The 16,025-nt window shown below is 39.5% G+C and overlaps 1 pseudogene; it reads right to left on the reverse strand.

Annotated features, from left to right (window-relative positions):
* LOC145522433 (tripartite motif-containing protein 64-like) overlaps positions 1-4,627 on the reverse strand; it is a 94,602-nt pseudogene extending 89,975 nt beyond the window's left edge.
* Between the last annotated feature and the right edge of the window lie 11,398 nt (positions 4,628-16,025).

Consider the following 16,025-nt stretch of genomic DNA (forward strand, 5'->3'; position numbering starts at 1 on the left):
TTAATTGCAGTAGATAATAATATGGGGAGGTGGTCCTAAGATGGTGGAGGAATAGGACAGGGAGACCACTTTCTCCCCCACAAATTCATCAAAAGATCGTTTGAATGCGAGCAACTTCCACAAAACAACTTCTGAATGCAGGAGAAGGATACCAGGCACCCAGAACGGCAGCCCATTCTCTTCAAAAGGAGTGCTGTAGGGATGGAGAAGTGTTGAGGCTACTGTAAGAATAAGAATTAAGGCCAGAGGCAGGAGGCTTAAATCCAAACTTGAGAACACCAGAGAACTCCTGACTCCAGGGAACATTAATCAAAAGGAGCTCATCTAAAAGCCTCCAAACCTACACTGAAACCAAGCTCCACCCAAGAGCCAACAAGTTCCAGAGCTGGACATACCATGCTAATTCTCCAGCAAAGTAAGAACACAGCCCTGAGCATTAAAATATAGGCTGCCCAAAGTCATATCAAACCCATAGACACCTCAAAACTCACTACTGGACACTTCATTGCACTCCAGAGAGAAGAGATCCAGCTCCACCCACCAGAACACCAATGCAAGCTTCCCTACCCAGGAAACCTTGACAAGCCACTCGTCCAACCCCACCGACAGGGAGCAACCTCCACAATAAAGAGGAACCACAAACTTCCAGCATACAGAAAGGCCACTCCAAACAGAGCAATCTAAACAAAGTGAAAAGGCAGAGAAATATTCAGCAGGTAAAAGAACATGATAAATGCCCACCAAACCAAAGAGGAGTAGATAGACAGTCTACCTGAAAAAGAATTCAGAATAATGGTAATAAAGATGATCCAAAATCTTGAAAACAAAATGGAGATACAGATAAACAGACTAGAGACAAAGATTAAGAAGATGCAAGAAGTGTTTAACAAGGACCTGGAAGAAATATAAACGAGTCAATCAATAATAAATAATGCAACAACTGAGATCAAAAGCACTCTGGAGGGAACCAGGAATACAATAACTGAGGCAGAAGATAGGATAACTGAGGTGGAAGATAGAATGGTGGAAATAAGTGAGGCAGAGAGGAAAATGAAAAAAGAATTAAAAGAAATGAGGACAACCTCAGAGACTTCTGGGACAATGGTAAGCACACCAACATTCGAATCATAGGCGTCCCAGAAGAAGACGACAAAAAGAAAGGCTATGAGAAAATACTTGAGGACATAATAGTTGAAAACTTCCCTAAAATGGGGAAGAAAAAGTCATCCAAATCCAAGAGACACAGAGGGCCCTAAACAAGGTAAACCCAAGGCGAAACACCCCAAGACACATATTAATCAAATTAATGAAGATCAAAAACAAAGAGCAAATATTAAAAGCAGCAAAGGAAAAGCAACAAATAACACACAAGGGGATTCCCATAAGGATAACAGCTGATCTTTCAATAAAACTCTTCAGGCCAGAGGGGAATGGCAGGACATACTTAAAGTGATGAAAGAGAAAAACCTACAACCCAGATTACTATACCCAGCAAGGATCTCATTCAAATATGAAGGAGAAATCAAAAGCTTTACAGACAAGCAAAAGCTGAGAGAATTCAGCACCACCAAACCAGCTCTTCAACAAATGCTAAAGGATCTTCTCTAGAGAGGAAACACAGAAAAGGTTTATAAACACGAACCCAAAACACCAAAGTAAATGGTAATGGGATCATACTTATCAATAATTACCTTAAATGTAAATGGGTTGAATGCCCCAAGCAAAAGACAAAGACTGGCTGAATGGATACAGAAACAAGACCCCTATATATGCTGTCCACAAGAGACCCACCTCAAAACAAGGGACATATACAGACTGAAAGTGAAGGGATGGAAAAAGATATTCCATGCAATTGGAGACCAAAAGAAAGCAGGAGTAACAATACTCATATCAGATAAAATAGACTTTGAAAAAAAGGCTGTGAAAAGAGACAAAGGAGGACACTACATAATGATCAAAGGATCAATCCAAGAAGAAGATATAACAATTATAAATACATATGCACCCAACATAGGAGCACTGCAATATGTAAGGCAAATGCTAACAAGTATGAAAGGGGAAATTAACAGTAACACAAAAATAGTGGGAGACTTTAATACCTCCACTATCTATCTATCTATCTATCTATGGATAGATCAACTAAACAGAAAATTAGCAAGGAACCCCAAACTTGAAATGATACAATGGACCATTTAGACCTAACTGATATCTATAGGACATTTCACCCCAAAACAATGAATTTCAACTTTTTCTCAAGTGCACACGGAACATTCTCCAGGATAGATCACATACTGGGCCTTCAATCTAGCCTTGGTAAATTCAAAAAATTAACATCATTTCAAGCATCTTTTCTGATCACAATGCAGCAAGGTTAGATGTCAACTATAGGAAAAAAGTTATTACAAATACAAACGTATGGAAGCTAAACAACACATTTCTGAATAACCAACAAATCACAGAAGAAATAAAAAAAGAAATCATAATATTCATAGAAACAAGTGAAAATGAAAACATGACAACCCAAAACCTATGGGATTCAGTAAAAGCAGTGGGAAGGGGAAAGTTCATAGCAATATAAGCTTACCACAAGAAACAAAAGAAAACTCAAATAAACAACTTTACACCTAAAGCAACTAGAAAAAAAAAATTGAAGAACCCCAGGGTTAGTAGAAGGAAAGAAATCATAACAATTAGGGCAGTAATAAATGAAAAAGAAACAAAGGAGACTATAGAAAAATCAACAAAACCAAAAGCTGGTTCTTTGATAAGATAAATAAAATAGACAAACCATTAGTCAGACTCACCAAGAAACAAATGCAGAAGAATCAAATCAACAAAATTAGAAATGAAAATGGAGAAATCACAACAGACAACACAGAAATACAAAGGATCATAAGAGACTACTCTCAGCAACTGTATGCCAATAAAATGGACATCTTGGAAGAAATGGACAAATTCTTAGAAAAGTATAGCCTTCCAAAACTGAACCAGGAAGAAATAGAAAATCTTAACAGACACATCACAAGCACAGAAATCAAAACTGTAATCAAAAATCTTCCAGCAAACAAAAGCCCGAGACCAGATGGCTTCACAGGTGAATTCTATGAAAAACTTAGAGAAGAGGTAACACCTATCCTATTCAAACTCTTCCAGAAAATTTCAGAGGAAGATAAACTGCCAAACTCATTCATTCTATGAGGTCACCATCACCCTAATACCAAAACCAGACAAAGATGCCACAAAATAAGAAAACTACAGGCCAATATCATTGATGAACATAGATGCAAAAATCCTCATCGAAATTCTAGCAAACAGAAACAAAGGCATCAATTATTCGGCACTCAGCCTTCTTTATGGTTCAGCTCTTACAACCATACATGACCACTGGGAAGACCATAGCCTTAGACTATACAGATCTTTGTCTGCAGAGAAATGTCTCTGCATTTCAACACCCTGTTGAAAAGCAACTTGCATTAGCTTGTTCTAACTGTGATTACCGGTAAGTCATTTTACAGTATTACTTTTTCAAGGAAGAGACAAATATCCTTTAATGGGAACTTAAATGGACATAAAATCTAGAATTATATCAATGTCTATACAAACAAAAAATAGGAACATTTTAATTCTTACCTCAAAGGACTGAATTTTGTTAGCTTCCTGATTCAGACTGATTTGCATTTCTTCTCTCAGTTTCCATAAAGATCTCATTATCTCCACAAGTTTCTCCTGCAAAATACCCATGAGATTTAGTGACCCAGAAGATGACACCATAAGCTTCATCTTGTTCTTGATGAAGAAAGGCAGTTGTTGGTTACATAGAAATCTTGTGCAGAATGCTGTGGTCAGAGTTTTCCACATTACTCTAATTTGATTCTAATATTGGATATCAAATTCACAGAAGTAAATACTAGAGAACTGGGGGAACTTTACAATAATGGAATCTATTTCCTAAGAAACTGAGACTCACATATGTATAAAGCTTGATTAGGAAAGCCATCAGAAGCCTGTGGCCCTGGTGCTACCCGCCCTGGGATGCTGCATATCCTCACATGTGGACAATTGGGCAAAAACACTGAGAGGACACATTATACGTGAGGATCCACATTCAGAAATCCCACCTCCACTATCTCCATCCCCATCACCGTCATAGCATCCTCGTCTTCCTCTCTGACTTAGGAGCCTCTAGATCCCAAACTGCTCTAGAGGCATCACCTACCCGGAACTCCTCAGAAGCCCTGTGTATCGGACTGTGGCTGTGAGCTGTGTGCTCGGGGTGTTCAGAGCAGGGCCCACAGAGCGGGCTCTGCTCAACCTCACAGAAGAGGCCTTTGGATTCCTGGTGAGTCACACAGCTCTGCTCCTCAGAGCTGTGGTCATGGTCGGCTCTGGCCTGTCTGACAAGAGAAGCCAGCCTCTTGAGGACAATATCGGTTTTGAAATCTGATGTCTCTGATATTCCCTTGCACTCAGGGCAGCTCCTTGGAGTCTGGCCTTCTTCCCAGCAAAGGCTCAGACAGGGACGGCAGAAGCTGTGCCCACAGTCTATGGTGACGGGGTCCAGGAAGTAGTCCATGCAAATGGAGCAGGTGAGTTCCTTCTGGAAGATTTCCAGCTTGTCTGAATCCATGTTTCTGAAAAGTAGAGAGAATAGAAATGGTAAGAGAGAAAGTCTTTCTTCTGCCCTGATAACAGAAGCATAAAACCTTTGGCATAGTCCTGTCTTGAACTCTATCTAATCTCCATATGTCCTTACTCTCAATACAAACTTAGAAATTGTGACTACAGACAGGTTAGGTCCATGCTATCATACAAAGGATAAAACTAGAGGAGAGTCGCTAGAAATTTTTTTTCTTTAAACTCTGATCTTAATCATACCTAAATTACATGGAAAAGGTTAAAGATTAGACCTTAAGGTAAATGTTAGGATGACTCCAGAGTTAATTTTGTCAGCTGATTGGTACAAAAAATAGATATATAATCTCAACCCATCTTTCTTTCTCTCCATTTCTCCCTGCTTGGAACCCACACTGGTACACACTTCTCGTCTACAATAATGTTCTCTATCTCTTTTGACTTCAAAGTGACATGTATGCTTTTCTAAAGACAAATAAAATTGTTTATGAATAACTTAAACTTAATATAATCTTTGTTGACTTGAACTTTGATGTCCTAAAACTGTAAACAGGTCAGTGTTTGGATCTATTCTGAACACTTTTCATTTATGGATGCAAAGTGATGGCCTAAAAATGATAGTAAATGTGACCATTTCAAGAAGTTTTTCTGATTAATTCAACCCTTTTTCATCTATATAAATACTATGAAATGTATACATGGTGTTGAAAATTTTAGAAGTACTATATGTTTTATAAATATGTATGTCTATAGAAACTCTTTTAAGACTTAAAAACATCTAATAACATATAAGGTCATGAAACAAGTTTAATTAAATAGCTGAATGTTACAATATCAGTATATTAAAATTGCTTTATTAACAGTTATTTTAAATTTTGATATCATTTTAAAACCCTAAGAAAACTACTTGTTTTCTTGGACAAGACCCATGGAGGTAAGCTGGTAACAGAAAGTATTGGATAAGAGAAAGTGGGCATGAGTATATGATTTCAGTTATCATACATTATAATTAAATATTTGCTTTAACTATATGATTCCTGCTTTCTTTCCTCTCAGGGAGAAATTAAATAGAAGAGGCTGCTTCTTTCCAAAGCTGAGACTTTAGGTCTGGTCAGAAAAAGACAGGAAAAAAAAACCTTTTGCTTAATTGAGCAAGTATAACATCAGCTTTAAGATGGCTTTTTAAAAAAGATTAACAGTAAAGCCATGGTACACAGATCTATTTATTGATAAAAAATGTTGAGAGGGGATTTATGGAATTCTGAAAGATAACCATAATTTTCAATAGCATAAAACCTAAAGCCTTTGGCTAAAACATGCATCAATGAGGAGATAGCTGATGAATAGGGAGAAAGTATAAAGAGGTCATGTGTAGAATGGGCTAGAAACTGACCAAGAATTCTTTATGAAGAAAATCACTTTTATACTAATGACATTAGTGATTATGATATATTAAAATAATAGGAGAACTTAATGGGCTTCCCAGGTGGCTCAGGGATAAAGAATCAACTTGCCAATGTAGGAGATAGAGGTTCAATTCCTGGGTCAGGAAGATTCCCTGGAGAAGGAAATGGCAAGCCACTCCAGTATTCTTGCCTGGAAAACCCCATGGACAGAGGAGACTGTCTGGTTATAGTCCATGGGGTTGACATAACTTAGCAACCCAACAACAATAAGAGGAGAAGCTAATATGTGTTTTTTAGTATTTCTTGGCATTGGATTAACTCTATAGAAATTAACTATTTTAATCTTCTCAACAATGTTTACTAATTTTCTACTTTCCCCCCTCATTTTATAAGGGTTACTAGACATAGTGTGGGTAAAAGAAATTACTTGTCTTCAGATCCCACAGAAAATAAATCCTCAATGCAGTGCGCACACATAGATATTACTGACAAAACACACACACACACACACAACACAAATTACATTTCTGTCCACAATTACCATTAAATTCCATTTCTAAGTGAACATAACAGAATTTAATTGTACCTTGATTAGCACTTACCTCTGGGTACAGTTGATGAAATGTTCTACTTCTGTTCCATAACTCTGTTAAATTCAGTTCAGCTTAGATGCTCACCTCCTCCTGGCAGAAATATTCTGAAGTCTGTACGGTGCTGCCAACTCCAAACCCAACAACTCTGGACTCTGGAGAAGAATGAGCTTGCATTGTCACCAGGTGCTTTATATAGTCTCTGAACACCACACTCTTTTCTTCCAAGTGATATGGTTATCAGTCTTGTGAAAAGGTATAGGTTCACATGATTAGATTTTTGCAGTGTTGAAAACACTTTCAAATGCTAATAATTGATGTCAAATCTTTGAGGCCTACTTAATTCGATTGCCACAATCCAATCTCTGCTAAAAAGTCACATCTTGAGTTTACAGTTGTAATCCATGTAGTTGTTCTTTGGACAATAAATGAACTTCCCAAATATGAGTTTAATATCTCCATTTAATGAATTATATTATAGTTCTAATTCCAGATGACAAATATGCTTATTACTTTAGGCAAGAATCTCTTAGGAGAAATAGAGTAGTCCTCATAGTCAACAAAAGGGTCCAAAATGCAGTACTTGGGTGCACTCTCAAAAATGACAGAATGATCTCGGTTAGTTTCCAAGGTAAATCATCCAACATCACAGTAATCCAAGTCTATGCCCCAACCACTAATGCTGAAGAAGCTGAAGTTGACTGGTTCTCTGAAGACCTACAACACTTTCTAGAACGAACACCAAAAAGCTTGTCCTTTTCATCATAGGGGATTCAAATGCAAAAGTAGGAAGTCAAGAGACAACCAAAATATCAGGCAAGTTAAGACTTGCAGTGCAAAATGAAGCAGGAAAAAGGCTAACAGGATTTGTAAAGAGAACGCCAAGCTGGTTACAGTAAACACCCTTTCCGACTACCCAAGAGATGGCTCTACACATACACATCACCAGATGGATTATGTACTTTGCAGTCAAATATGAAGAAGCTCTATACAGTAAGCAGAAACAAGACCTGGAGTTGACTGTGGCTCAGATCCTGAGTTCTAATTGTAAAATCCAGGCTTATATTGAAGAAAGTAGGAAAAACCACTAGGCCCTTCATGTGTGACCTAAATCAAATCCTTATGATTATACAGTGGAGTCATGACTAGACTCAAGGGACGAGATTTGGTAGACAGAGTGCCTGAAAAATTATGGATTGAGGTTCATAACATTGTGCAGGAGGCAGTGACCAAAACCATCCTAAAGAAAAAGAAATGCAAGAAGGCAAAGTGGTTGCCTGAGGAGGTTTTACAAACAGCTGAGGAAAGAAGAAAAGTGAAAGGCAATGGAGAAAAGTAAGAGAGTGTTCAGTTCAGTTAAGTTCAGTCGCTCAGTCGTGTTCGACTCTTTGTGCCCCATGAACCACAGCACGCCAGGCCTCCCTGTCCATCACCAACTCCCTGAGTCCACCCAAACCCCGAGTCCACCCAAACCCATGTCCATTGACTCAGTGATATCATCCAACAAACTCATCCTCTGTCATCCCCTTCTCCTCCTGCCCTCAATCTTTCCCAGCATCAGGGTCTTTTCCAATGAGTCAGCTCTTTGCATCAGGTAGCCAAAGTATTGGAGTTTCAGCTTCAACATCAGTCCTTCCAATGAACACTCAGGACTGATCTCCTTCAGGATGGACTTGTTGGATCTCCTTGCAGTCCAAGGGACTCTCAAGAGTCCTCTCCAACACCACAGTTCAAAAACATCAATTCTTCGGCGCTCAGCTTTCTTTATAGACCAACTCTGACATCCATACCTGACTACTGGAAAAACCATAGCCTAGACTAGACAAACCTCTGTTGACAAAGTAATGTCTCTGCTTTTTAATCTGCTGTTTAGGTTGGTCATAACTTTCCTTCCAAGGAGTAAGGAAATAGCTGTGAAAAGACTGTAAGCGAAAAGCAAAGGAGAAAAGGAAAGATATACCCATTTGAATGCAGAATTCCAAAGAATAGCAAGGAGATTTCATTGCTGCAATCACCACCTGCTGTGATTTTGGAGCCCTCAAAAATAAAGTCATCCACTGTTTCCACTGTTTCCCCATCTATCTGCCATGAAGTGATGGGACCAGATGCCATGATCTTAGTTTTCTGAATGTTGAGCTTTAAACCAACTTTTTCACTCTCCTCTTTCACTTTCATCAAGAGACTCTTTAGTTCTTCTTCACTTTCTGCCATAAGGGTGGTGTCATCTGCATATCTGAGTTTATTGATATTTCTCCTGGCAATCTTGATTCCAGCTTGTGCTTCTTCCAGGCAAGCGTTTCTCATGATGTACTCCGCAAATAAGTTAAATAAAAAGGGTGACAATATACAGTCTTTACGTACTCCTTGTCTTATTTGGAACCAGTCTGTCGTTCCATGTCCAGTTCTAACTGTTGCTTCCTGACCTGCATCCAGGTTTCTCAAGAGGCAGGTCAGGTGGTCTAGTATTCCCATCTCTTTAAGAATTTTCCACAGTTTATTGTGATCCACACAGTCAAAGGCTTTGACATAGTCAATAAAGCAGAAATAGATGTTTTTCTGGTACTCTCTTCTTTTTTTGATGATCCAGTGGATGTTGGCAATTTGATCTCTGGTTCCTCTGCCTTTTCTAAAACCAACTTGCACATCTGGAATTTCACGGTTCAAGCATTGCTGAAGCCTGGCTTGGAGAATTTTAACCATTACCTTACTAACGTGTGAGATGAGTGCAATTGTGTGGTAGTTTGAGCATTCTCTGACATTGCCTTTCTTTGGGATTGGAATGAAAACTGACCTTTTCCAGTCCTGTGGTCGCTGCTGAGTTTTCCATATTTGCTGGCATATTGAGTGCAGCACTTTCACAGCATCATCTTTCAGGATTTGAAATAGCTCAACTGGAATTCCATCACCTCCACTAGCTTTGTTTGTAGTGATGTTTCCTAAGGCCCACTTGACTTCACATTCCAGGATGTCTGGCTCTAGGTCAGTGATCACACCATCATGATTATCTGAGTCATGAAGATCTTTTTTGTACAATTCTTCTTTGTATTCTTGCCACCTCTTCTTAATATCTTCTGCTTCTATTATGTCCCTACCATCATGATTATCTGGGTCATGAAGATCATTTTGTACAATTCTTCTTTGTATTCTTGCCACCTCTTCTTAATATCTTCTGCTTTATTATGTCCCTACCATTTCTGTCCTTTATTGAGCCCATCTTTGCATGAAATATTCCCTTCATATCTCTAATTTACTTGAGGAGATCTCTAGCCTTTCCCAGTCTATTGTTTTCCTCTATTTCTTTGCATTGATCACTGAGGAAGGCTTTCTTATCTCCTTTTGCTATTCTTTGGAACTCTGCATTCAAATGGGTATATCTCTCCTTTTCTCCTTTGCTTTTTGCTTCTCTTCTCTTCCCAGCTATCTGTAAGGCCTCCTCAGACAGCCATTTTGCTTTTTTGCATTTCTTTTTCTTGGGGATGGTCTTGATTCCTGTCTCCTGTACCATGTCACGAACCTCCACGCATAGTTCCTCAGGCACTCTGTCTATCAGATCTAGTCCTTTAAATCTATTTCTCACTTCTACTGTATAGTCATAAGGGATTTGATTTAGGTCATACCTGAATGGTCTAGTGGTTTTCTCCACTTTCTTCAATTTCAGTCTGAATTGGGCAATAAGCAGTTCATGATCTGAGCCACAGTCAGCTCCTGGTTTTGTTTTTGCTGACTGTAGAGGGCTTCTCCATTTTTGACTGCAGAGAATGTAATCGATCTGATTTCGGTGTAGACCTCCTGGTGATGTCCATGTGTAGAGTCTTCTCTTGTGTTGTTGGAAGAGGGTGTTTGCTCTGACAAGTGCGTTCTCTTGGCAGAACTTATTAGCCTTTGCCCTGCTTCATTCTGTACTTCAAGGTCAAATTTGCCTTTTACTCCAGGTGTTTCTTGACTTCCTACTTTTGTATTCCAGTTCCCTATAATGAAAAGGATATCTTTTTTGGGTATTAGTTCTAGAAGGTCTTGTGGGTCTTCATAGAACTGTTCAAATTCAGCTTCTTCGGCGTTACTGCTCGGGGCATAGACCTGGATTACCATGATACTGAATGGTTTGCCTTGGAAGTGAACAGAGATCATTCTGTCATTTTTGAGATTGCATCCAAGTACTGCATTTCAGACTCTTGTTGATTATGATGGCTACTCCATTTCTTCTAAAGAATTCCTGCCCACAGTAGTAGATAAAATGGTCATCTGAGTTAAATTCACCCATTCCAGCCCTTCTTAGTTCACTGATTCCTAGGATGTTGATGTTCACTCTTGTCATCTCCTGTTTGACCACTTCCAATTTGCCCTGATTCATGGACCTAACATTCCAGGTTCCTATGCAATATTGCTCTTTATGGCATTGAATCATGCTTCTATCACCAGTCCCATTCACAACTGGTTGTTGTTTTTACTTTGGCTCCATCCCTTCATTCTTTCTGTAGTTATTTCTCCACTGATCTCCAGTAGCATATTGGGCACCTACTGACTTGGGGAGTTCATCTTTCAGCGTCCTATCTTTTTGCCTTTTCATACTGTTCATGGGGTTCTCAAGGCAAGAATAGTGAAGTGGTTTGCCATGCCCTTCTCCAGTGGACCACATGCTCTCAGACCTCTCCACCATGACTTGTCCATCTTGGGTGGCCCCACATGGCATGGCTTAGTTTCATTGAGTTAGACAAGGCTGTGGTCCATGTGATCACATTGCCCAGTTGTCCGTGACTGTAGTTTCAGCCTCTCTGCCCCCTGGCCCCCTCTCTCAGTGCCTACCATCTTACCTGGGTTTCTCTTACCTTGGATGTGGGGGTCTCTCTTCATGGCTGCTCCAATAAAGCACAGCCGCTGCCCCTTACCTCGGAGGTGTGGTAGCTCCTCTTGGCTGCGCTCAGTGTGAAAAGGAATGATACAGCCAACTGAACGTGGCGTTCCAGAGAATAGCTAGGAGAGATAAGTCATTCTTAAATGAAAAAATGCAGTAAATAGAGGCAAATAATAGAATGCAAAAAGCTAGAGATCTATTCAGAAAAACCGGAAATATCAAAATCGCAGAGACGGGAAGGACCAAATAGAAGCAGATGGGTTTCAGAAAACATTGCAAGAATGTGCAGAAGAACTATACAAGAAAAATCTTAATGACCCAGATAAGCACAATGGTGTGGTCACTCATCTAGAGCCAGATATCCTGTAGTGTGAAGTCAAGTGTGTTTTAGGAAGCATTACTATAAACAAAGCTAGTGGAGGTGAGGGAATTTTAGCTCAGCTATTTAAAATCCTAAAAGATGATGCCATGAAACTGTTGCCCTCTATATGTCAGCGAAATTGGACAGCTCAGTAGTGACCGCAGGACAAGAAATGTCACTTTTCATTGCAATCCCAAAGAAGGGCTGCTGCTGCTAAATCGCGACCCCATAGATGGCAGCCCACCAGGCTCCGCCATCCCTGGGATTCTCCAGGCAAGAACACTGGAGTGGGTTGCCATTTCCTTCTCCAGTGCATGAAAGGGAAATGTGCAAGTGAAGTTGCTCAGCCGTGTCTGACTCTTAGCGACCCCATGGACTGTAGCCTACCAGGCTCCTCCGTCCATGGGATTTTCCAGGCAAGACTACTGGAGTGGGGTGCCATGAAGGGCAATGCTATTCAAACTACCCTACAGTTGCCCTCATTTCACATGCTAGCAAGGTTATGCTCAAAGTTCTTCATGCTAAACGTCAATAGTACATGCACTGAGAACTTTCAGATGTATAAGCCTGGATTTCAAAGAGGCAGAGGAACCAGAGATCCAATTGCCAACATTGATTGAATCATGGGGAAAGTAAAGGAGTTCCAGGAAAACATCTACTTCTGCTTCATTGACTACACTAAAGCCTTTGACTGTGTGGACTGCAAAATTGTGGAAAATACTTAAGGAGATTGGAGTACAAGACTACCTTACCTGTCTCCCAAGACACCTGTATGGGAGTCAAGAAGCAGTAGTTAACATCGGGCATGGAAAAATGGAGCAGTTCCAAATTGAGAAAGGTGTACAATAAGGCTGTATATTGTCACCCTGCTTATTTAATTTATATACCAAGTACATCGTGCAAAATTTTGGGCTGAATGAATCGCAAGATAGAATCAGGATTGTCAGAAGAAATGTCAACAACCTCAGACATGCAGATGGTACCACCCTAATGGCATAAAATGCAGAGGAACTAAAATTCTTTTAATGAGAAGAGGAGAGTGAAAAATCTGGCTTGAAACTCAACATTAAAAACACTAAAAGCAAAAAAAAAAAAGAAAAGCAGGGAAACAGTGGATGCTGTAGCAAATTTTTTTTTCAATAAATTTATTTATTTTAGTTGGGGGCTAATTACTTTACAATTTTGTAGTGGTTTTTGCCATACATTGACATGAATCAGCCATGGGTTTACATGTGTTCCCCATCCTGAACCCCCCTCCTACCTCTCTCCCCATCCCATCCCTCTGGGTCATCCCATTGCCCCAGCCCTGAGCATTTGTCTCATGCATTGAACATGGAATGGTGTTCTGTTTCACATATGATAATATACATGTTTCAATGCTATTCTCCCAGAACGTCCCACCCTCACCTTCTCCCTCAGAGTCCATAAGACTGTTGTATGCATCTGTGTCTCTTATTCTGTCTCGCATATAGGGTTATCGTTACCATATTTCAAATTCCATATATATGCATTAGTATACTGTATTGGTGTTTTTCTTTCTGGCTTACTTCACTCTGTATAATGGGCTCCAGTTTCATCCATCTCAAAAGAACCGATTCAAATGTATTCTTTGTAATGGCTGAGTAATATTCCATTGTGTATACGTACCACAGCTTCCTTATCCAAATTTTATTTTCTTGGGCACCAAAGTCACTGGAAATCATGGCTACAGTCATGAAATTAAAAGATGCTTGCTTCTTGGAAGAAAGGCATGACAAACCTAGGCAGCATACTGAAAAGCAGACCTTGCTGACAAAGATATGAATAGTCACATCTATGGATTTTCCAGCAGTCATGTACGGATGTGAGAGTTGGCCCATAAAGAAGGCTGAGCACCAAAAAATTGATGCTTTCAAACTGTGGTGTAAAGGAAATCAATTCTGAACATTCATTGGAAGTACTGTTGCTGAAGCTCCAGTACTTTGGCCTCCTGATTTGAAGAGCCACCTCATCGGAAAAAAAAAAACAAAAAACCATGACTCTGGACAAGATTGAAGGGAAATGGAGAAAGAGGCAGCAGGAGGTTAAATGGTTAGATAACATCACCAACTCAATGGACATGAATTTGAGTAAACTCTGGGAGACAGTGGAATGAAGAGGAGCCTGGCATGCTAGTGTATGAGGTTGCACAGAGTGGGACTTGACTTAGTTACTGAACAATAACAACTCTCAGAAACCAAAGCATGATCTACCTTTCTTTTAAAAATAGACAAGGTTTTGACTCCATTTTATAAAACAAGAAAAAAAAAAAAAGAAACTTAACTTTACAGGTAAGAAACCTTCCAAAAACTACATTAACCAACAATCACGTTTAACAGCAACATTAACATGTTTAACATCAAATTATATCAGGTTGATAACAGATATTGCTGATTGGACATGATAAGAAGAATGATGCATCTTCTTGTTTCTCTCTAATGCATTTGTTCAGTTGCTAAATAGTTGAATAGAATGTTTGAAAATTCTACAATGTAGAGAATAGTTTATTAAAAATACTGTACTCTGTATGGTCTTCCCTGGTGGCTCAGAGCGTAAAGCAGCTGCCTGCAATGCGGGAGACCCAGGTTCAATCCCTGGGTGGGGAAGATCCTCTGGAGAAGAAAATGGTAACCTACTCCAGTACTCTTGCCTGGAAAATCTCATGGACGGAGAAGCCTGGTAGGCTACAGTCCATGGAGTCACAAAGAGTCGGACTCAACTGAGCGACTTCACTTTCTTTCTTTCTACCCTGTATACAGTACAATACTGTATATTACAAAAATGATTTTTAAAATAATGGTTGAGTCTGTGATATCTCTTGTGGGTTTACTGACTTAGGAATATTTTGAAACCAATGAATCTAATTGACAGCAATCATTACAAAATAATTCAAATACTGAAGAATATAGCATTAAAGATTAAAAGGCACAGATATCAGCCAAGATCATATAGGGTGATCTAAGGTACCAAAATTTTAAATATTATTAGCATCACCATGTTATTATCACTGCAATCAGTAGTGTTTCCTAAATTGTTGCATTTATTGAGAAGTAGAGTGCATATTCAGGTCATTCTCTAGGTGGGCAGTTCCATGTATGAAGCTTAAATTGGTAAAATTTGTAATTAATTTATAATTTATTATAATTAATTATTATTTACAAATTAATTATGCTCAATGGCATATGGTCTTATAATGGGTTTCTGTTGTTTCAACCTGGCTAGGTTGTAATACAAGGATTTAAGGTAATCCACCCATGGATGGAGGAGCCTGGTAGGCTGCAGTCCATGGGGTCGCTAGGAGTCGGAGACGACTGAGCGACTTCACTTTCACTTTTCACTTTCATGCATTGGAGAAGGAAATGGCAACCCATTCCAGTGTTCTTGCCTGGAGAATCCCAGGGACGGGGGAGCCTGTTGGGCTGCCGTCTATGAGGTCGCGCAGAGTCGGACACGACTGAAGCGACTTAGCTGCAGCAACCAGCTTTGAACACTCACATCTCCTGCCATTATTCAAACAGATACTAATCTAGGTGATACTGTGAAGAGGTTTTGAGGATGTAAATCCGTGATATAGACTCTAATCGAAGGAGATTATGCAGATGCACCCGATTTAATCAACAGGAGGTTTTTAAAAGAATGTATAGAAACTCCTGGAATAAAAGTCCAGACAATAAGTGAATCAGCATTACTCCCAATGCCTCAGCCTCCTTGCGGGCAACAACTTTGCCCTGAATAACTTGGATTCCAGCCTGCTTGTATTTACCCTCTCTGAGGGAGCGCCCTCCTGTCCTCACACTTTTCCATAACCATAACAGGAGCAAATTCCCTGTGAACAGGAGCTCTGTCTTTCTCTCGCTCTTCTTCTATAATTGAACCCTAGCTGATAAAAACCTTATACACTTATGATAACTATTCCCCTCACTTTAACTATAAATCTTATAGTCCATTGACTGACAACGCAACTCCCAGCATATTAAGATGGATGTACCCAAAATTTTCACGGAGAATGGTGATTTTTTATTGCTGCAAGTTCTTAGCAATAAAACTTACTTCCACTGCTTCTTCTTGGGTCAAGGAAGAAGGGGACCACTCTTAGACCTAATTAAAGACCTTCCCCAGGTTATTAGGAGATGCCAGTTTGGAAAATTTACATTTAGGAAGAAAAT

Source organism: Giraffa tippelskirchi, chromosome 10, assembly GCF_054371585.1.
Source record: "Giraffa tippelskirchi isolate mGirTip1 chromosome 10, T2T-mGirTip1v1.2.pri, whole genome shotgun sequence".
Classification (NCBI taxonomy): Eukaryota; Metazoa; Chordata; class Mammalia; order Artiodactyla; family Giraffidae; genus Giraffa; species Giraffa tippelskirchi.